Source organism: Maylandia zebra, linkage group LG5 (genome assembly GCF_041146795.1).
Source record: "Maylandia zebra isolate NMK-2024a linkage group LG5, Mzebra_GT3a, whole genome shotgun sequence".
NCBI classification, from domain to species: domain Eukaryota; kingdom Metazoa; phylum Chordata; class Actinopteri; order Cichliformes; family Cichlidae; genus Maylandia; species Maylandia zebra.
In genome coordinates, this window is record NC_135171.1 from 24344128 (window position 1) to 24368284 (window position 24157).

General features: G+C 38.1%; 1 protein-coding gene across 5 annotated transcripts in view; it reads left to right on the forward strand.

Annotated features, from left to right (window-relative positions):
* Positions 1–1571: 1571 nt before the first annotated feature.
* The window catches only part of atp2b2 (ATPase plasma membrane Ca2+ transporting 2), a 128457-nt gene continuing 105871 nt past the window's right edge, over positions 1572–24157 (forward strand). For 2 of the 5 annotated variants that reach the window (XM_014412934.4, XM_014412935.4), the window contains exon 1: positions 11811–12011. The gene's annotated coding sequence lies outside the window, so the exon portion shown is untranslated. Of the gene's footprint in view, positions 1675–5123; positions 5204–11810; positions 12012–24157 lie in introns of those variants that run through there. The other 3 variants (XM_024802529.2, XM_024802528.2, XM_076884074.1) reach the window with 3 other exon arrangements.

A 24157-nucleotide genomic window follows, 5' to 3' on the forward strand; every position in this document is an offset into this window, starting at 1 on the left:
CTTTGTGCCTCTACACACCTCAGCCTGGGCAAGTATGCAGGTCGACGACCCATCTGCTGATAGGCATTACAGAAATACACTATGCTACACGGATGAATTGAACATGAACCCTGTCGTGTGATTCTAATGACAGACAACAAAACTCATTATAGTGTACTGCAGTGACAGAGAAAAAAGAAGTTGCTTGTGCAGAATAAAAACGGGTGTTCTTTCACGATATATAGCCAATAAGGGTCGTTTCTAACAATCTACCCTGGCAACAAGTGTGCTGTGTAATGGAAAAATCTAAATCTCTGCCAGTAAAACAATTTTCAGTGCTCTGCATGTTGCCAACTTCAGAATGACAGCAGCAAACACTACCTAGTAAGCACAGTAGGTAAGAGGATAAAAAAAGAAGTTGTTACTTTGGATGCAGAGCTTGGTAAGCCAAATGAGGGGAATACACCAGCCACTTAATTTAAAACAAGTTCTAGTGGATGGCAGCATTTTACATGATATGTAGGTATATTACTTGCAAGACTGTAGTAAAATAAATAATAGACTCTCAGTGTGCTACATACTAAATGCTGTGTAATAGTGGGAAGACCACAGCACATTGCTGACATCAATAAACATGTTTCAGATTAGTATTGAAATAATAATATTAAGATAGTACCTTGAAATGTTCTGCACTGATGGGGAAAACAGGCTTCCACACAAAGTCAGAGATGTTTTATTTACGTTTTATTGCTGTGCAGATTTAATTACGGCAGGTCTTGAAAACGTTTTTTTTCCAGAACCTTTGACTGTATAATTATCAAACTGTGAAATCTTCAAAAAATCAGGTTAATGAATTTTGTTACTTTTGTTAGGTGGGTATTTTGTGTTTTCTTGAACACGCCACACATTTCTTTTGTGGTCTGCCTGCAGCCATCTTTATTATGACAAAAAAAAAAAAAAAAAAGACGAAAAAGGGGGAAAGGGTGTATTTTATGAGAAATTAAACATGTTTCTCCTGTGAAGAGTTCAGGGGAATATGAAAATGTCCTAAAATGTGGTAAGTGTTGATTTTAAAGTCCGACTTCTTGTAACAGAGAATAGTTAGCTTTAAGGTTTGTTTTACTAGCTAACAAATGCAGGTAAACCTTAAAGGATAGCAAGAAAACAATTAATTAATACATAGATGAAAATATAAATTAATAAATAAACAAAGAAGATGCATAAGAAAAAGAAATGAAGTATCACTACCCCCAAATGGGTGGTGTGCAGTTTTATGACTAACATTTGGATTCGTTTACATGAATAAACTATAGTATTTGTAGTGAGCCTGACTTGGTATCCTTGCACCTTGCTTCAGCTGTGGTCCACTTTCTGCTGTTTCGTCTGCATCAGCACTGAATAAATGGTTAACTGGTAAGAAGTATCCAATACAAATAAATAACAGGCAGGCTCCGGTAAATTGGATTCAATCTTTTTTTTTCTTTTTCTTTTTTTTCATACTAAAGCAGCTGTGCGTCAAAAGTAACCGTCAAGCACAAAGTGGATAAATGCATTGGCGACGAGCATCGTGACTGTGGAGGGGGCACCAGATCCCAGTTATCTCCTGATCATCTAAATGCGGCATCTATCTACATCCTGATGCGCCTGCTTCTCCTCCTCCTCCTCCTCTCCTCCTTCCTGGAACGGCAGAAACAGGTAGGACACGCTTCCGATTTGAAAACGCATAACCCACATATCCAGCTCGGGGGTGGAGGTGGGAGATAGTGCTTTTACATTCTAGTTTGTACGTTCCCTTTTTAGTTTGTCCATGTCGTGGTTGTTAGGAGACCGCTGTCAGATGAGGAGTCGGTGATAATGGGAGATGTCCTGGCATCTGTAGTGAGATGCGTCGGCAGCAATAACACACTGTTGCTACCCACGCTCTTTTTGCCACAGAGACGTGCGTTCTGCCGCAGGTATGCGGTGGAACAGAGGGGATGGATGCAACCAATTAGTTTGGTCCAGTATAGTTCCACTTTTATTTGCGTGCATTACTGCTGTACCCCCCCCCCCCCCCCCCCCCCCTCACATTGTAGAATTTGAAAACATCGAGGCTAGTATAGGGCGACCCATTTTCTGTTCTTCTATCCTTATAAAGAAAGCAGCACAACTCAAAATAGCACAATTTGAGACTCTGCATTAACACACTTCAGTCACATCTAATTGTTTGCTAGCACATGCTACCTAAGCTGCAATACAATGTTTAATGAGAAAATGCTTATAATCTCCGACTTTTCACATTGTTCTATTTATAGACTGACAGCAGAACTTGTGCAGCTCCTACTCTGTAAACTGTCATCAGTTATGAGGCCATATTTCAATTTATACTTTCAAAGGGCATGTTTTGTTATTTTGCATGCATTTACGTATTTCTTTTCAATGGTTTTGGAAATACCTTTTCTTAGTTACATTGTTGCTTTTACTGTACCTCTTATTACTCTTCTGTTATACCTGCGTAGAAGGATTTTTGGTGCATACCAAAGAGGATTTAACCAGAGCCATATCATGGTTATAAACCCTCTATACTTTAATTGTAGTTAACAGTATTCTTCTTTCTTTCTTTTTTTTATTAAATTTTTTTGCTGTGTGCGAGGTTATTTGTCACTTTTCTCACATGGTATACTTTAGGTTAACTGATTCCCTAGTGCTACAGTCTCACTAATGATGGCAGTGGTTGGAAACCACAGCACGACCAAAATTGTCACTGTGTGCAATAAACTTGGGATCTTGTTGCTTTTGAAATTGTTGATTTGAAGATGGGGACCAGGTCTGCGGCCACTCTCAGTCAGTTGTCATCTTCAGGACAGCGATAAAACAGCAGTAAGTGCTGTTATCGGTTCATGATGGAATGGGATCAGCTTGGCAATTACATGCAATCTGTTTGTGATGATAAAGCGGCTGACTGTGATAAATCAGCAAAAATCACTACCTTCTGTTACAAATTTGTTGCCGTCAGCATATACAGAAATTCACAGTAACTACTTAAATTCAGAATCCAGTTGTGTTTCAAATCCACCAGAATACAACCAGCTGGCAACCAGCTGAGTCGGGTCCCCCATTGTGAAGCGATAATGTCACAGATGAGTTGAGCGATCAGTCTGACTGCATTTACAAATTAGACCGAAGTTATTTGCAAACCTTTTCCAGTCTTTCTGAGAGTGAATGCAGTCAGTCTTCAATAGAGAGACAGGTTACCTCCCAGCAGGCGATCTATGCAATTACTGGTCGAAAGTGATTACCGCAACTACTTGCAATCAATTGCAGATACAAAAAAATGACACTGGCAGTTTTTCCTAGTGCTAAGGAGATTGCTGTCCTATTTTTACTTTATGACTTTATGACTTTATGACTGAGCCAGGAAAACCTAACTGCAAAACATTACAAAGCTGTTACCATCTTTAGCATAACAGAACCCTTTTTATCCTTATACCAGTGGTCTCTTCCAGGATGACAGTGCCCCCCATCTGTGGAGACAAGGTGTCAGTTGTATGATGAGTATGAAAATGATGTGAAACATCTGCTGTGACCTTCACAATCAGCCAGATCCCAGCCTAATTGGAGCATTTTAGAAAAGCATGTTCAATTGTATCAACGTGGTCTGTCCTTTACTTTTTCAAAAGTAATAGATTACTCCTGTAAGGTTATTGTTGTAGTACGTTGTAGCGTAGTGTAGTGTAGTGACCAGTTCACCTGGAAACTACAGGTGAGGGACTGTCTTTCCTTTCATCCTTCCAGTGGAGTGCCATAGATTAGGAGAATTAATGCAAAGGAGCACACAAACTAACGCACCGTTTATTTCCCTGCTAATTTGTCACCAAATTGTCTTTTAAAATTGTACTTTGAACTGCACTGTAATCCCTATTGATCTTCTTGCAAACAGAAGTTCCCTTGGTATTGCTCTTCTGACACTTTCAGTAAATAATGCATATAAATAATGCACTTTGTTTTGGGGGTTTGTAGTCCAGCAAGAGCACAAATCTATGTGTGTGTGAAATCTCTTGAAGGCTTGAAAAGCATGAGGCTGAAACACCGAGCACCTTGGCAACAGTTATAAGTGATGGGTAATCCATTTGTGGGAATTTGGGCAAACCAATGCAAGCTGAAGAGCAATAGACACTCCAATCAAATAGCATTTAGGTACGTTTGGAGAAAAAAAAATGTGTTCACACAAACAGCCGCTCATAAAATAGTTGATTAGTTAATGAAATCACGAATTGTAATGAGCCATTTAGGACTGTTAATTACTGCTGCACATTCAGTGCTCCTTCTGTCTGTCATTTTCATATCACAGCCCAGTGTTAGAATTAATTTTACCATGACCAATTCTCACTGCAACAATCAGAAACACGACTGCAGGAATAATGGTCCTCACAGAATCTCTAGACAGATGGATGAAAAATCAGACTGTAATTATTTCATGTGTATTTTCCCTCTCTTCTCTCTTCCCTCCCTACTCATCCTCTCTTCATTCCACTCAGCAGCATGATTAAATGTATTTTTTGTCCGTGGTGTAATCAGTGATAAAGTGGATCATTGTTTGCTCTGTCCAGATGTGCCAATTAAAAACTTGACACCACAGTTATCTGTTTCCAACCATTTTCAGTGCACTGTTTTATAGCGGCAGAGCACGCATGTCTCATTTTTGTCCTTAAAAAGAAAAAAATACATCTTAAAATCAGTGGCTAGGCAATGTGAATTGTGGTCAGTGCTGTGAATGGCATTTTCACACAAATTACAAGCCACAGATTTCCCTGGATGAATACAGCAATTTTCCTTTGATCATTCCTTTTGTTAAAACCCCCAAAGAGAACAACTGTGGAGTGTTTGTTTCTCCGTTTTGATGTAAGCACTTACTGTCTCATTACATTTGTTGGGTTGGTTGCTGTTAAACGTAACAGCTTAAGTTCAGTGGCTATTGCAGCTCCTGTTATACACATCCATTCATTACTCAATTCTGCTGCTAACCTTATTACGTAAGCTGAGTGTTACGCCGTTGTTAACCTGATTTCTGAGTCTTGGCAAAAGTGGACTTTCAGCATTTGCAGTAAGAAAATCTGAACTCCAGGGTAAACTGCACATTAGAGGGCTTACAGTGAGCCGTTTGGATTTGGAGCACTCGGGTCGAACCTTTCGCTCGGCAAATGCTCCAGTGCGACTAAAGGAACTCACAGAATTACACTTTAATGTAAGTGACAAACTTGTACGTAGACAATGGTTCTGTGCTATTGTTGTGTCTCTATTTCATGCGCTCTATAGTGTGTGTAAGTTGTTTGCATAGTAGTATTTTTCATACCCTTACTTTGTAGGCTTAAAATTCCTGCCACATACGAGGCACAGCAGTTACCTCCTTCCTGCTGACTTGCTGTTCTTTGTTGCATTCTCCCAGAAATCAATGTGCTTGTCTTTTGGGCATTAGAAAAAAGTAGAACTTTTATAACTTGCATGGTGAGAGTAGCAGACTTCATATTGTCGGCTTATTGGAATATGCTCAGTGACAGCAGCTAATTTAAAAACTCAAAACAGATGAAATAAACAGTGTTTTTTAATTAATTTTTTTTTTGAATAAATAAATAAGGTGCTGATATAAAACACAAACTAATTACTCTGAGCTGCTACAATATGATATATGGATACTTTTTTTATTTATATATTTATTTATTTGCTACTGGCTATATTCTGAAAAGTTTGGAAACTCATTCTTATTTATTGCCTGCTGTGTTTGGCAGTTTTTTCTTGCCAGGATAATTAAGCTCAAGAAAACTTTGAAGGCCAGTAGGAAGGAGGGAAATGCTTTAATGCCTATGTTGGACAATAGCTGATACAAATATTTCATTTATTTTTAACATTTGTATCTATTTTTGTTGTAGTGAAACAATGAGAAGTACTTAATACCAAAAACAACAGCGACAACAGCAACAAGAAAGATTCTTTAAGGTCTTTATTTGGCTTGGTCAAAATTAATGTCACACAACTGACAATTGTCATAAACCAGTATCAGTTAACTAGGCCGATATTGGGTGATACCAATAATCCCAAAGTAGTCCTCTGATGTTACCCAAAAGCAGTAATCTTATGTTATTATCACAGAAGAAAAATTAAAAGAGAGCAGGAATTAGGAGAAGAGTAGGTATTGATAACCTAGCCACCTCTCACGTCATTGTGGAGGAATTTACACCAGTGTTCTTTATAACATTGCTTCAGTTCACTGATGTTTACAGACGTGTATTCATGCACATCTCTCTAAAGGTCTCACCATCAGGTTGGGGTCTGGACTTTTGACCTTGATTCTCTACATTTTTCAGCCATTCTATTGTGGAGTTGCAGCTGTGCTTGGGATCATTGTCCTGTTGCATTGTCCAAGCTTGGCCGTTAGACACATCCCATTTGAGTCTAGAATACTTTGGCATACAGAGGATTACATTTCGATTCAATGGCTGCAAGGTGCCCCAGTCCAAATCGTCACCCCCCGACTAGTATGGGATTTTTGTGCTGATACAGTGTGCCGTGTTTTGTTTTTGCCAGAGTTGTCACTGTACATTTTGGCAAAGTATTTCCACATTGGTCTGGTCTTATTGCAAAAGTCTTCTCCTAAGAACCTAAGGTGCTCTGCTATGTTTTGTTGTAGATAATATACTTCCCCCTGACAACCCTTCCAAACAAGTCACACTTGCTCAGTGTTTTTTTAATTGTACTTGTTACTGTAACTATAAAATTTGTCATGCTAAATGAGATAATTAGCTAATATTACAAAGTCTATGTAGTATGGGTATTTTCAATGCAATGTAAGGCCGCCCTGTCCTCATGACAGCATTAGTAATCTTAGCAAATACCCAAAACACCATATGTTTCCAATCGAACCAGAAAGACCTCTAGCAGCCATACATACCGTATTATAAATCATGTCTCCTGGGAGAAAAAGAGGAAATAGTATACTATTTTTATGGTGCCACAGAGTTAGCAAAAGGTCAGGGTGGCAGCATGGGGCAACAGAATGTTGGACAGTAGAGGATCATTGTTTAGTTTCATGTCTCTGCTATGAGTTATACTTTTCTTTACCCCAAAACTGTTCTCACAGTGTTGCATCATGAGAAGTATACATTGTGATTGTGCTGTGAGTGTTTTTTTCTGTATTTCAACCAAAAACCATGAGTTTGGCCTAACATTTCTTGGTTGTTCTACATCATACCTGAACTCTACAGTCTTTTCAGGTTAGAAAACTCTTTTTTAACAATTGAAAGGTAAGATTGTCAAATCAAATTACAAATCATATGTTTTGGTATCTATATTAGATGAGTTGTAAAAATATTTAGTTAGAGAGGGAAACGGACATTGAAGACATATCAAATTGAACTTTTCTGTTTAAGATCAGAGACAGTGTTCGGAGTATACTCGCTGTATGTAACACTAACGTAATGCTGAATGTCATGATGGAGTCATCTAAGCAAAAAGCATGGAAAGTGCGTCTCTCTGCTGCTTTTTGGGGTCAGGCATGGCTGCTCAACAGATGGTTTACCACAGCAGCATGGGTAGATTACAGTTATGACTGGTTTTCTGTAGATCTGAAAATGTGTTGACAGCAAGGTTGAAGGATTTGCTCTTGTTTAGAGGTCACCTCTACCTTATGTTCATCTATAAAGGGCAGCTGCTCATGCTGTAAGTAGCAGCCAGTGTTGAGGGTCTCTACTAGCCCAACATGAACTGGGACATGAAGCATTATGTGGCACGGACAGATACATGTCAGTAATAAAATATGATATATAGAGTTCTTTTAGGTCAGTGTTATGCTACAGTTTTTGAGGTTTCAAAATAAAAATTATTTAGTGGGACTGGACGTATGAAGGAATCTCAGCGTGTATCTATGGGTGGTGGGGACAGGGTGTAACGTGATGCTCATGGTTAAGCGTCAAATTCATTTGTCATTAAATTGTGGCCTTTAGGTTGTCCTTGTATTGTAGCTTTTGTCAATAATTTTACAGAACAACCTGCTCTGAAGCACAGCCAAAGCACACAGGTGAACCTGTTACGACATCTTTATTCACCGCCATCTTCCATAAAATTGCATAATATTAATTCAGGTCAGTTTTAGGAGACTTGTATTCCACTAGCATTTAATAATTTTTCATGAAAGCACATTAAGCCCCATGGATGAACCAGTGCTTGCTGAGTGACACAGACTCTCTAAACACCACTAAAGCTGTGCAATGAGATTCCTGCAGGGTGAAAGGCATTTGGAAATCCATCTGTGCTTACAACTCTCCTCTGTGAACATGTTTCTCTTGTATCTTTGCTCTCCCTCTATCCTCCTTCATGTTTTAACCACTTGGTATCAATTACTCATTAATTACTCACTAATAGTAATGTAGCTACAAATACACATACGAAACAAGTTAGGGCGTTGGATTTGAAATAAACAGCGCCCACTTCTAAGCTTGTCACTTGGCCTGGGGTGCTACTTCGGTCTAAAAGGTGGTGACGGGAGGGAAAAGTTATCTGCTAACACAAGCTCCTTATGATTATTATTCCTGAGGGAACAGGCTAAAATCAGAGATATCTGAACTGTTACTATCACTTTGCACTTTTCTTTGTGCTTTCTGAAGAACTAAAAAGAATAACAGAAAAGAAAAGACAATTTCATATCCAATAAAAAGATGAATGATGTGTGTCACTGTAAGCAGTTGAGAGGATCTCCTCTGGGCAACATGCTGTTGCTTTAACTCTGCCTCGATTTCACTGATGTTCTGTCCTCATAATCTAATAGACTAAATACCGTCTGGGTGCTTTTTGGCTGCAGGGATCTGAAAAAAAGAGAAAAAAATCAAGACATTGCAATAATTGTGTGAGTTAGTGCGTTTGTGTTTACGCAGCTTCCTGTGCTACCTAGTCTGAGGCTTTTGTCAACAATTACACCCCTCTGAATGGTAATATTTTAGGCTACATTAATTTACTGTACTTTACCAGAGTGTGCTGCAGTCTTTTATGGTACAGTAATTTACCGTGCAATCTTTGAAGTGGCTTGCTCCTGACAAATAGTTCAATAAAACCTTGTTTGTGTTCTGTGGTATGGCTATTAGACCCCTCCTGACATATCATAAACTATTACTGTGATCTGTTTGGACATTAACGGTTACAGATGTTCCCTGAGCTTGCCAGAGAGCCCGGAAGCTGCACTGCATGCAGGGAAGTCTGCTGCTGTACTGTACTTTATCAAACCTATGCAGGACAGTGAGTGTACAACTTTCCTGAGTTGTACTTGAAAACTGTTCTACTTCAGGCATTTTGTCAAATTGAAACTCCCTGTAGTCAGAGGGTAGACGTGGTTGAGTCTCTGTTGAAAGAGTTAAGCTGAATGCCCCTTCTCACTGTGGGAGGAGGTAGTGTGAGTACATGGCAGCGGACTGAAGTAGGCATCTAAGTATAGTTGTGTGTGCGTGTGTGTGTGTGTGTGTGTGTGTGTGCGTGCGCGTGTGTTCATGCATATGTGTTGTGTATGAAAGTTTTTGGGGGTACTGGCTATTTACAGCTCAGCCTGTGGGAGATGTCCAATTCCAACAGAAAGGGCAGGGGGGCATGGGAAGACCTCCACTCTGCCTCATGTGTCATCCTCTTCTGTTAAGACTTGAAGCAGTCTGTGTGTGTTTGTGTGTGTATGTAGAGTTGTGTATTTGTGGGTGTGTACACACTGTGTGTTGTGTCATGGTTGCTGAAAACAGTCTTGCTGCATAAGTATAAGAATATGACACTTTTGAACGCTCATGCATAGTTGTTCAGGGAGATTTGTCTAACAAGACTTGAAATTTCCTTGTGGCTCCCTGTTGTTTACAAGGCCAAATACTTTCTGTTCAGTGAGTCATTTTCAGAGAGCGGGAGAGAGGGATAAAGAAACAGATACAAGAAACTTTGATTCCACATTATTTTTCATTGAAGTGAAGAATATTTCAGTGCTTACATAAATGCGCTGGCCTATGAAGAAAACAGTTTGTTTTTCTATGTACAGTGGGGCAAAAAAGTATTTAGTCAGCCACCGATTGTGCAAGTTCCCCCACTTACAATGATGACAGAGGTCAGTAATTTGCACCAGAGGTACACTTCAACTGTGAGAGACAGAATGTGAAAAAAAAATCCATGAATTCACATGGTAGGATTTGTATGTCTTTAGTCTTTGACCCCTGTAGAGGAATTATGGACTATCTGTTTTTACAGCACGCCTTCAGTTCTGACTGGTCTGCTCTCATTTGATTCTAGAATACTTTAGTATACAGATGAGCTCGTGGTTGATTCAGTGACTGCAAAGTCTCCATGTCCTGTACCTGTAGAACAAGCCCAAATCAGCACCTCGTCACCACCGTGCTTAACAGCTGTTTTGAGGTGTTTGTGCTGATATGCCGTGGGTTTCTCCAAACATGGTGTCGTGCATTATGGCCAAACATCTCCACTTTGGTCTTGTCAGTCCAAACGACATTGTTCCAGGGGACTTGTGGTTTATTCAGACTTTCCAAAGAGTTTATGTCGAAACTTTCTTTTTCACATGAATGTTCGTGTTGAAATCAGAATGTTCGTTTGGAATATTAACAAATTCTTAATTAATAGCAGTAATGTTTTTTTTTTAAAGAAGTTGTGTTGGTCTGAATTGGGGTGTAAGAAGTGGGTCCTCATTTTAACAGACAGAAGTGATTTCCATCGCATTTCTAAATCCACATTTCCAAGAAAATGCAGCTTGGCAGGGATTGTTGATACCCTGCTGTGATAAAGTTGATGCCCAGCTGTTTCTAAAAGTGCAGCCTCCCCGGTTATTTTATAAAATGTGTTTAGTATGCGATATCGACCGTTTAGAAGTGCTGTTATTGAATAAAGGTCAACAGTTTTCTGTCTGTTGACTCCTGCATTTAGACTGTTTTTGTGGTTAATTTTTTTAAGAGTTCAAATCACGCTAAGCACAAATAGTCATTCGACTGTTCATGGTATTTAATTGGGATTTTTCTTAGAAAAACATACAACTGTGAGAATTTTACAATTTTTTTTAATTATATTACATTTATTAAATTAATCTTGTGTGCGATGTGGAGATTCAATGACTTTCTGTACTATTGCGAGGATACGAAGCCTGACAGGTGTATGCCTAAGAATTGTTTAACTTGACTGACAGATCCCTCATATTATTTACTTCAGTTGTGAGAATTATTGTTTGCTTGCACCATTAACTCTGCCTAAGCTCAACCCCCCAAATTACGACTTCATTAAAAAAAAGATAATAATGCTATTCAGCTTTCAGAAACCTGCAGGAACATGGCATGCATCAGTTTTTCTATGATCTTTCATCTTATTTCAAAATTTCTAAGTGGAATATATTGAGGAAAGGTTAAGAACTGATTATAGCTGTGGTCCTTTGCATTACTTTTTCATTTATGTGAAAGTGTAGCTTTTGTTTTTGTCTTAGCAGTTAACATAATACATCTTTTCGAGAGCAAAAGAAACCACAGAAATTGCCAGCAACCAGATATACACTCAGTTTCAGAAAAGTTAACAAATGTTAACTGATGTCCAAGATAGAAGGTTTTGACTCTGTGTTTGTGCCAGTGTACATACGCTCTTCACAAGAGGTCATGCTAGTTGGTCCTATATACACACGACACCAGCTCTCTCCCCCGCTGCCTCCCTCTCTTTCTCTTTCTCCATCTCTCCCCTCTCTGCCTCCCTCCCTCCCTTCATTTGTTCTAGGGACAGAGTCCTAGTGTGAAGCTTCTTGTTCTTGTCCTTTCCCTGTACTCTGCAGCTTTTCAGCCATCCAGAATGAGTTTCCTTATAGCAAATACACTGTACATGAGACGTGGAAGAGCCTGGTTTGGCCCGCTCTGTGTTCCCGCTACAAGCTCTCTAGGTTATATTTAGCCTTCGACAGGCCACCCTGCTACTACAACTATCATCAGCACCAAAAGGGATATCGGGGGAAGCTGTACCAATTACCGCCAACACATTTTCCTCTCTGCTGTTTCATTGTAAGTAAAAAATCCTTTTAAAATAATGTGTTTGTTGAATTTGAGAGAGCATCAGCATGTCACTGCAGAGAGAGCATGAAGGAATTATTTGGAAGCAGTTGCACTATAAGTGACATGTTGTAACGTACTTCAGCTCTTGTAGTCTTTCAGTGTTATGCCACATAGGCCAGGCTGTCATTGTTGTAGAAATGGTAAACTTGACTGTATGTCCCTGTGTTTAAGTCTGCTTTTGAAAGTGGCTCAATAAGCAGCACAGCTGTGGAAAGATTGCAATGTCATAGTGTATTATTTATTTGTTTTAAGAGATCTGTTTGTATGTGGATCTGTGGATCTGGGTATAGAGCAATACTATTTGGAGCAGGCTGATGGTCCAGTTTGACCTTGGTAGCTTTAGTTTTTCAGCTTGTCACCATATCACTAAAATATCAAATGAAACCTGAGGTATGAAAAAAGTATCTAATGTGATTTTTAGCTCTTGGTAATATTTCTACCTGTTTTTTGGTTGTTTTTTTTTTTTTTTTTTGGTCACACACCATCTTTGCACTGTTTCTAAGTAAGGAAATGCTACAGTTAGGTACATATTTGTCTGCAGGGAGAACATTTCTCTTACTCATCAGTTATAGCGGGAAGGGAGGGGGTGGGATTTGGGCAACAGTTATGCTTGCATTTGACTGAGGAAACAGGCAGCAAGACATGGAAAGTTTAGTTTCTCATCCCTGAAAATGGAAATTTAGAGAGTAGGCAGATGCAAAAAAAGGGAGAGAGGGAGAGATAGAGAGACATGGAGACAGGATGGTGGGAACATCTGGAGAAACAAGACCAGTGAAAAAAACCCTGTGACAACACGAGGGGACTGGAAAGTCTCTGAAGAAAGTCTTGAACATAAAGAGTTGTACAAGTGCATTCACTAAATTATATGATAACATATATGATATACATGATTGTATGAACGGAAATGAACTGAATTAATTATTAATTAAGTTTTTTTTTTAGATTTAAATTACTTAAATATTTATTCTTTTACTTTATTTGTAAAATAATCATCAGTTTAAGCTCAGAGAGCTGTAATGGAAATATGAGGCCTCTCACCTACTGTACTCTACTTTGGCCTTTTTAAGAAGATGCCATGGGACTTTATATTCTTTATAGATTTTTATAATCCAGTTTCACATTTTAATCCTTTGCTATACTCCGTGGGGAATCCTATACAGCAACAGTAAATACATTAAACATGAATAAATTATAATTGTTGCTTATGGGTTTTATCTGACACTTTTTAAATTATAGTAAACAGTCAGCATTACCATTACTGATGGGATTTAAGATATTCACTTATATAATTGCTGCATGTTCTACCAGCAGGTAGAAAATGCATGTTGTTTTCTTTCATCCATCCATCCTTTCGTGACCAGCATAAAGAGTTATAGTTCATGATAAACACCGAACATGTGTGAGGGATGGGGTAGACTGTAGGTTGTGAGAAGCTTTCATAACACCAGTTAGCTGCAGTGAAGATGCTGTGTGCTTCTGTCTCGATGTGTCTAGAATTATTCTCCGCAAGTCTTTTCCCATACTGCAGGTAAAGAAGCAGCATAATGGAGCACTCCCAGCTGGAGAATCACACTTCTGGCATTTTTGATCTAAGTCTTCCTTCCTTTAAGAAAGTAGCTGTAACTGAGGTGGTAGTTAAGGTCATCTACAAATTGGAAGGTTAGTGGTTCGATCCCTGGCTGCTCCAGTGTGCGTGCCCAATGTCCTTGGGCAAGATACTGAACTGCAGGTTGCTCTCTGATGCATCCATTAAAGTGTCAATGTTATATAGGAAAGACCTAAGCACAGAAAAAAGTTGTTGCTTGAATGAGTGAACGGGGCATACATATAAAGTGCTTTGAGAGCTCAGGTACATTAAAAATGCATTATGCAAGAACCTGTTCATTTACAGCTTAAAGGAAGGATGGTGGTGGGTGGGGTGTACATATGCTACAGTATGAGCATAGATGTACAGTAATTATTAGTCGGCCGAGAACTTCACATTTTTTTCCACCACCAGTTGTTGTTCTCAAACTGGACGTGACAGTTGGGGACAGATGTGTCGGTAAAACCGAGCGTTACCGCACAGCCATACGGTAACAAGTTGTCAAATACAAGGTAGGCCTGCGTAGTCTAACAACTGCTTTATCTTCCTCTTTGACTCTAACGTTGACCATATGTTATATAAACAACATATGATATTCAGAATGACTTAATGTTTTGTGACTGAGACTGTAAACTAAGTGTCTCATGTTCAAGACAAACATTTGGCCTCAATTTTAAGACCTGGAACCTACATCAGTCTTTTATATATCATTTATACATATACATATAATGTGCCGAGGTACACTTTTACAGAACATAGTTAGAAGCTGGAAGAATTTTTTAACCAGCAAACATGTAACGTGTAGTATGTAATCACCTATAATGCAAAGAGAAATTTGTTAGAATCATGTAGACTTGCTACTACTTTAATAAAAAACAATTTTTTCATAATTAAAAAAATGTTATGTTATGTTACCATGGATGGATGGATATTGAACTGCTTTTTAATATATATACATCAAAGCACAGTTGATGTGTGACTTCTTTCTCCCTGTACGGCTGCACAGTGTATAGGAAATAATGGAAAAACACAGCTTGCCATATTCTTACACAAGTTTTAAGGAGTCAACGGAAAAATCCTGTTTGGTCAGTGGAAATAGCCCCTGAGAGGAAATAACTTGACCATGCTAATGCTGGGTTCAGAGACGAGTGTACCACGACCATTAAAGTGCCAGGAGAGAGATACAATCAATGAACCCACGCACTCAGTGCACTGTAGAGTAGCACAGGACTGAGCGAGGAGCTACCTGAATGCCTGCGCTCACACAGAGTTGCTGCTACACAGAAAGTATAAGGACTCTGCCGGCCGTCTTTGTTTCTGATGGGGCTGCAGGATTAGTTTGATTCACTGACCGGGCTTTCAAAAATAGCCAGCTGCTTCTTGTGATGATTGCAGCTATGAGAAAAAATAGCATATAAGTAAAAAGAACAGGAGAAATGTATGAAGACCCGGTGATGAAAAGAATATGATGTTAGGGAGGAGCAGAAGAGGTAGAAAACAAAGCCTTGGGAATATTATTAAGCACAACACTGGAATTTTCCAAACAAATTGTGCTGCAAAGTTTACCTCTACTTTTAGTGCAAAGTATATATTTGATCTTCTTTATCATTTTTAGGAAATATGTTGGCATATGAAAATGGCTAATAAGTAATGACTTTAATCTTATTCTTATGTGTGTACATTTACATACCAGCACAGGTTGAAGCCACAGCACAAGTCAGCACGTTGCTCAGTAAAAACATGTATTGATATTAAACAGGAAGAATTGGCTATATTTACATGAGTGTACTAAAATATGGCTGTTTGTTCATTATATCCAACGTAATGATAATGTAAATACCAATATTTACATTATCATTATCTGATGATGATTCTCTGCTATAATTTGTTTTATAATTCAGATGACAACAGTTGGACATAAAAATAGTTTTTAAAATTTCTATTGAAGAAATGATAAAATGATTAATTTGTCTTTAGCTTTAATTACAAGCTTAATATTTTTGTCTTGGTAGAGTTACAAAACAGGTTGTTGTTATTGTTTAAGAAGTATTCGAGTATATTTTTCTATTTGTCTATGCTGCTCTTTAGATACTTTGTCATTTTTGAACTGCTTGTTTTATACAAATAAAACAATAGACTAAACTAAAATACTTATTAACTGCACTAACCCATTCAAGCTTTCATCATGGAGGTTACTGACTCTTCATATGAGTACCAAGTCTTATGCGTACTGTTTCAGCTGTTAAAACGAATGGTTTTGCGCATTTTAGCCCATTTAAAACAAATATTTAAGCAGTAATATGTACTTACGAAGCACACAGTGACAAAATCCAAATGGTTTGGTTTTAAAAGCAACACAGAGTTGTTATGAAAGGGAAAATTAGCTATAGAGACCAGAATAATATTTATACCAATGTTCCAGTCTATAAACTTCATTTTATGTTGCCTGTCATGAAACTTAGCATTTAACATGCCAACTGAGGCCTCTAAAATTTGAGCCCTTGGGTTTTTTTGCAGTGCTTCTGGGCCTTGCACACTCTGACCTTAGGGTGAAGTTGCCTTGATATTTACTCCTGGGAAGATAGTGACATTGTGTTAACACACACCTGAATTCTGAATTCACGACTCCACTTCTTTGTGCAAGAGAAAAAATATCGCTCCAGTTTCCCCTACATGCATGTTGAATTAAACTTCTTGTAAATATTAAAACTGCTCTGCTTGACTAAACTACCTGGCAGTTTTTGTGGTAATGATTTAGTGTAAGGAGATGTAAATAGAGAATACAGACACTTAGTACTAAATTGTCAGTTAAATATGCGAGTTTCCTCTGAAATCCATATAATAACCTTTTCTAGTCTTACCAGGCTTTTTCAGTTTTATCTCTTTATAGACTTATTTAGCTAAGGTCAGAGAGACGTGCTATCAGCCTGCTGTAATGCTAAGTGTGATGCTTACATGGAACAGTGGAGGCTTGTTAGCCTAGTTTAATGTCCACATACACAATTTATTTCCAGTGTGAGAGCATATTATAGTTAGAATGTTGTAACCTACTGTAATCTGTAATACAATAGGCTACAGTATGATATAAGTGAATATAATTAATTCTTGTGGGCTTTTTTAATTACTTTTTTATGATAGTTATTTGCACTATTTTACATGTCTGCGATGAAGAATGGTAACAGTATGCTAATAATATTACATTAGTTAACTTAATGCTTCTAGATTCTGTATTAAAAAGTAAACAATCAAAGCAAAGAAAACCTTAATGCTCTGACCTGACTGCTGGGCTTATAATAGGAAGAACCACTGAAGGTGCAAACCACTTACTCCACAGTTTTAATGTGTGGTGACAGTAGAAAAGGCATTCCATTGCACTGAATTTAGGGATTGCAAGTGATACATAAAATGCTTTGTGCACTTGTACAGAAGAAATTGGCCTCTCAGAAACTCCAGGTCGGAAATTCCCAAATGCCCCCTGCAATTAACCAGGACCTAACATCATTTAAATATCGAGTTTGACTAAATTGGGCCAAGTGTCTTGGGAAAATTCTCATTCACCAAAATAAATTCTAAGATGACAGTAAAACAAGTCAGTAATGTGGAATTTATTCGTTTACATGCTTCAGGGTACATTTGCTTTGTTAATTTTCCTTTCTTATTAATTCAGCTATGACTACAAAATAGTATGGTTCATTGATATGCCCAAGACTAAACATGCTTCAGCAAAGCAACACACATTCACTGCAGGTTTAACATAATCATGATTTCGTGCAGTCGCTTGTGCCTTGGCCTTGTCCAACACAAGGACATGAGTTTTCCTCCTATGATGGACAGTTTGCTTCTGTCTTTAAATTCCTATAACACCACAGCAGAGACTCAGCTTTTGAAGAACATTTCCTTTTACCTTTGTGTTGTTGTGCTGTTATTGATATTTAGAAATAGTGTGCAATATTGTAAGAAAGAGCTGTATTATAGCCTACTTTCTTCTTGTACATTGTGAAAAATGTAGTGGAAGGGCATGCATTTCTTTTTGTGATTGATGACTGACATTTAATATGCGTTAAGTTTCCTTGATTTGGTGTCTGGTATTGCTCTTGACAATGAGAAATATTTTATTCATCCCATATTTGGGAAGTAATTTTGTTAGAATATCTATCAGATGATTCCTTTCCAGACATATATATAGTATTATAGAGGGTGATGACATGTGGTATGAAAGATTTCCTATATTTGTCTTTGTAGCAGTGGAGCTGAATCAGTCAGTCAGAGAAAATGTGCTCTGCTGCCTGTCCAGTAAATGGTGCAGAGTGTGGTCAGGATTATGATGGATAATAGTTTCTTCAGTGACTTCCTCTATACCAGAACTCTCAAAGTGTCCAGGTGACAGCGAATCAAAAACACAGCCATCCTAAACAGTCAATTCAGTCTGTTGGCGCTACCAGCCGTGATGCTGCTCCCCCAGCAGAACACAGCAATGCCCACTGCACTCACCACAACTGAGTGGGAGAAAATCTCCATCATTTTGCTGCACATATCGAAAGATCTCAGCTCAAATAGAGCATGTGCATCCAATTCTTTGGTATACAGCATTGGTCTTCAGGTTCAGCCTATTGTGCATCTGGATGCTATATCAACATCCTGTTCTAGGACAGATACATGTTGTGTAGCTGCCCTCTTCTATATGATGTCAATAACCACCTTTCTGGTCTTAGTTATATCACATCCAGAAACAGATTATTTTGCTCAGGCCAATCTAAAACAAATCATCTCCTAGTATCCTGTACTCCTCCAGTCCATCACGAATATATGTGACTTGTGCAGAATTATTGGAGTATTTCTGTGGGTCACATGATCTAAAGTTGCGCTGAACGATTGAGTTGTACAAGGTGAACAGGAATGGAGACAGCACAATCTTACAGCAAAGTACAGAAGACAACATACAGAATTTAACTCGCCTCACATGTCACTCTGCAACACGTTATAAATTTAAAGTGAAAGATGGTGAGAAGAGTTAAATGTTTCTGATCATAGTAACACAACAGGGGAGAGTTTGAAGTAGGTTTGATCTCAATCTGGATGACACAGCAGAGTAATGTACGCTGAAAGATATAGGAGTGACCCATGCTGATGAAGAAACAAGGTGCGACAAACAGATGCTGTTTCTGCTGGTGAAATGCTGTTGGTGGTTTCCATCAAAGAGGTGTGATCCAACCCATACAGGAGATGAGCATTTGCCATTTGTTTAAATCCCAGCAAGAGTCCCACATGTCTATGATTAGAATCACAATAAAAGAGTTAGTGTAATACTAGCATGTTTCCAGGAGTGTGAACCATCATGCATCACATGTGTTTTAATTACCTCAATAACACCCATTTCCACCAGGTATAGAAAGAGTGAGCCAATCACAGCTTTTTAGGCAGGGTTACATTCATGAACAACATAGCTGACTACAGATCAATACTGTATTCCAGAAAACAACTTCTTTAGAAATGGTGATGAGAAAGAGGAAGATTGGCAGTCTTGTACTGGTTGTTCCATGCAGCACATCCTGTGTATTCTATAAATTTCCTTGAACATTAGATCCTGTATTGACTGAACTGATGCAAGACTGCCAAATCTTTTGCTGCAGTCATAGCTTAAAAAAAGAATGACACCTCTTCCACCTTTAAAATGAAAATTCTCACTGTGCAGCAAAAAGTAAGCAAGGAATAGCCTCTGCAGCTTTCACTGGAGATGTAAGAAATGATTTAATGATGAAACACATAAAAAATTACATTTTTTAGTATTCAACTACTTTTATTAACTTGCATAACTTTTCAGATTGGTGTCATGGTCACTGGTGTGGTAGGTCAGTAACGAGCAAGACTTTGGTTCTTGCTGTCAACTAAGCAAAGATTGCTCTGTGTTGTTGTTTCAAACCGAACCAGTGGTTGTTGATAGACACGAATCCTGTAGGCTCTCTAATGCGGTGGTACAGCATCAACTTGATATCAGTTGATGCAGCTGGTATCAGTGGATGGTTTTAACCAACTGTATGTGCTGGTATTGATGTTAAGATATCCAATGCTCGCTATATACATACAAACAAAACAGTGTATATTTGTATAACGCTAAACTAGTCCCTAGGAGACTAAATACAGCTCCTTTTGAAGCAGCTTTTGACAACGCTAAAAACAACAGACAAACTTTGCTGATGTTTGTCGTGGCTCTTTTCTAATTTCAGAGCACAGCTGGATACATTGTAATGATTTTTGTTACAGAGAACACACTGAACATACAGAGGGCGAGCCACATGGCGACTGTTTCATCAAAGAGATGAAACAGCTGATGACACTGGGTTTCTTTCTTGGGAAAATTTTGTATTCCCTCATGGGAAGCTGTTTCCCTAATGGGTTTTTATAGATTTATTTTGTGTATTTATTTCCTGGTTAATTGGCAAATGCAAGATTTCTTTAGCCATGTTCTGCTTCATTTTTTTTCCTTTTATGTTTTTTTCTCAGTTCCATGTTTTGAACGCTGATGTGCATCTTTGCAGGTACAGCAACAGTTAAACTCCTACATCAAAGATGTCTTCATGTCCCAATCAATCCAAGCTGGATTGATGCTGGATTGCTAACAGGGTTGCAGGGACATAGCATGTAGTTTGGAAATATGCTACACTACATACATTTTTAGTTTTTTTTTAAGCACACTTTTCAGCATTCGTTTCTGATGGCTTTTAATAAATAATGGAATTCAAATGCAAAACATGTAAATGTAACAAGTTAAAGGCAAGAGACTTTGTAAACAGTTTTAGTGAGACTAGATAATAAATAAGTCTGTAACTCAGCAATTGTTGAAAATCAAAGTTGCTTTGGTTATATGCAGTAGTGCTGACTTTGAAATTCACTCCCATTAGCATTATTATAGAATCATCATGGACATCAGTATGAATTTATTCAAGCATCATCTTGCTGTATCATCAGCATCATCAAAGTTCAAATCTCAACATTTTCCTCTCCCCTTTCCTCTCTCTCACCCTCCTTTTCTAACACTAATCTCATCGTCTTTCTTTTTCTCCTCCCCTCCTACTTCCTCTATTCCTTCTCACTTCCCTCTTCCTTTAATCAGCCCATGTCTTCTCTCGTCCTCTATCACCTCCTTTTCCTTCTTCCTCCTTCTCTTCCTCCTTTTCTCCTCAGTTTGCTGCAGTGCATCACTGGCAGGCACATTAACATCTCATCTCCATTACCCAGCAATGCCCTGCCCTCTCTCACTGCTTTTAACCACCCTCTTCTCTCCTTCTTTTCTCTTTCTGTCGGCGCTGTTCCCGTTTTCCTCTAAATTTAACACTCTCATGCTATCCCTGTTTTCTTTTAAAGTGTCCATTATCATCCCTACTGTCTTTTTTCTCTATAAATGTGATCATCCTCATTAAGGGGGTGCTCTCCTCTCCTCTCCTGTGACGAGCTGTGCTGTAGTGTTTCAAGGGAGTGGATGCCCTTGGTGTGACCATGAGAGAGATGGGCTAAAGCTCTGCAGTAGCAAGCCAGTGAGTGAGCAAGTTGGTTTCACTGTGTATTTGTGTGTATGTGTGAGTGTGTATATTCAGCTAGTAAGATGTGAGGAGTGAAAAAAGCATAGCTTGTGTGTGTGTGCATGTGTGCGCATCCTCAAAAGCACCGGTCTGTGGTACTGGTTTAACATAACTCAACCAGAAAACCATAGTTAACATTCACACCAAGCTGTCTTTCCCTGGAAGCCCACCATCCCCAAACTAGCGTTGCCTCACTGCTCATCACACGATTCCTGGTCAGGTAATCCAACTTTCTTCTCAGGAAATGAAAAGCTATTTTTTTTCCTGCATTTGTTGACACTGGCTTGTGTTTCTCACAAACACTGCTTCCATCCTTGTTCACTAGACAGGATTTAAGATTGGTTCTACTTATAGTGTAACACAATAAAATAAAAAAATATACTGTAGAGGGGAAAGGAATATTGCAAGGACTTTTTCTAAACTGGCAAATGGCACTGAAAGAACATTGTTTTGTATTAAGACAGTATATCAAAGCTGTGCAGTTGTAGTCTTAAGTCAGGAGTAAGCATTCAAGTCTCATCCCGAGGACATCCAGTAGACTAGAAATGGCTAATGACGTAGTGATTTGCCATTACTTTAAAAGGATTGGGGCTTCTGTCTGATTAGTTCCTTGAAGGTGTCACTCAGGATTAGATTCTCTATTTCTTGTTATATTTGTTTTCTCTGCCTTTTTCATCCTGTTTTTAACCCCTTTGTTTCCAACTCTGCTTCATATGCCATAATTATTACATATGTAGATAGAGGCCACAAACCCTGGTCCTTGCACCTAAACAGACAAGTACCAATAGTGCAATTTTACAGAGCTACACAATGACAATGAAATTTGCACAGAACCAGTTGAAAAATGTTACTGAATTGAACTCAGTTTTCTGTTCTAGCTTAGCCTTAACTTAAACTTTCTCCTGGTCTGCATTATTTGAAATTGGGTGTTTGATTGAGCATAATTGGACACATTAAGGGAAATATTTGCAAAAGCAAGTAGGTTATTCATGTTGCATCTGCTAACCCAGGCACTGGAATTAGCCTGTCGGTGCAACTTCAGCCAAAGTTTAAATGTTGGAGCATTTTCTCGAGAAATATGACCAGAAATCAGGTTGGATCTCTAAAAGTTGGATTTCATGATCATGAAAGCACATATCACTGGAAGTAAATTCCAGCATGTGTTCCTTCTTCACCAAGAAGCAGACTGTGACGCACAGATTTTACAACAGGATGTTTGAATTTATAGGCTCCAGCCCCATCCGTATCCCTGAACTGGTTTAAGAAAATTGATGGATAGAAAGTTTGACGTTATCACTGGAAAGCAGGAGTGTTTCTAGGACCAAATCTTTACAACGGCTTAGCCCCCAACAGTGTCTTGCAATTAATATTAATGGAATATTCTGCTTGCAATATTCAATCCTTTTCAGCTTTGCAAATTGCAATTCAACAGGGTACATATTACAATCTTACCTTCAAAATCAGTCTAATTAGTTGGATGACCTAGTGTCTAAGAATGCTTCAGAGCGAATAATCACATTATTTAATAAAATACTATAGTTTTTCAGTGGCCACTTGAATTATCAAACCGGAGGCAAAGGCTCAATCATGTTAAACAAAATTTTCCAAACAAGTTAAAAAACAATTTGTTGCAAAGCAAGTAAGAGGAGAAATATGCTATGTAACCGGTTTATACACCAGTAAAATAAAACACTACCTTTATTGTGCAGAATTAACACAAGATATCAGGTACCAAACTGCAAGAGTCGAGAAAAGATTTGTATTCTACCACCTTAATGTAGTGGCAGCCATCCTGTTCAAGCCATGTTTGGACCGATATAAATCCTTTGGCCAATTACAGATTACATCCTTCTGACTTTTTCTCTGGAGACCTGCTCAAGTCCACTTTGACCAGAATAGGAATAGGACACTAATTAAGTACATCAGCTCCTTGGCTGGCAACTAGCAATCTGACACCGGACTTTTTGCTCAGAAAGCTAAAGTTAGCTAATAATCCTTAGCGAGCTAGCTTAAGTTAGCTAACATTTTGATGCTTTAGAGAACAAATATACATAACCAATACTTTGTACATCACAGCAGTGACCCTGTGTTATCAGAAAAGTGTGTTTTTTAATCTGCACCACAGATGTAATTACCTCTGATGAGTCTAAACTCATCAATCCTGTAAAGCCATTTTTCACTTTTGGAGAATAAAATGTTTCTTCTTCTTTTCTCTTTCTCCTCATCCCAAAACTGTTATAGTATTAAGTGCCTTGATTAGGTTTTTGTGATTTGGCACTATATAACTAAATATGAATTTAATTTAATTAATTTAATTATTCTTTGTAAAAACATGGTTAATATAGTCTTTTGAAAAGTACTGAAGAATAATTACTCCAGAATTTTTAAAAAGTAGTTATTTGCATTCTTTTTTATTTTAAACGTTTTGCATCCAATTAAAATTAAAATAAGCTCATATTCTAGGGATTTTCTTTAGCTCTTTAGCTCCCCTTTATGCATTGTAAAATATATAAGTAAAAATGTATTAGTTGCTATCATGTCCTTTAGGGTAAATTATGTAAATACTATCCTGTTTATTTTATTACATTTTTACTGTCTTTTCTGGAAGCTTTTGGAATTAGTAAATAGAACAGTAAATAATAATAGAAATTACTAGACAAATGAGTATTTTTTTTTCTGTTATTATTCATAGTACATGTGTAACGTTGCAAAGTCAGATTTGACAGGCAGGAATGCAAACAGACAGACAGAGGGGGACAAAATAGGAGATCAGGACAGTATTTGTCAGTACTTTTTAATGTTAGATCGCTTATCAGGAGAGAGTGTGGTGCAAAGCTGTAAAAGTCTTTCATTGTTTTAAAACAATATAGTTGAAAGATGTCTTTTTCATACTATTAGTATTTTAACAACCACAGGATTTAGGCTAAGAGCTG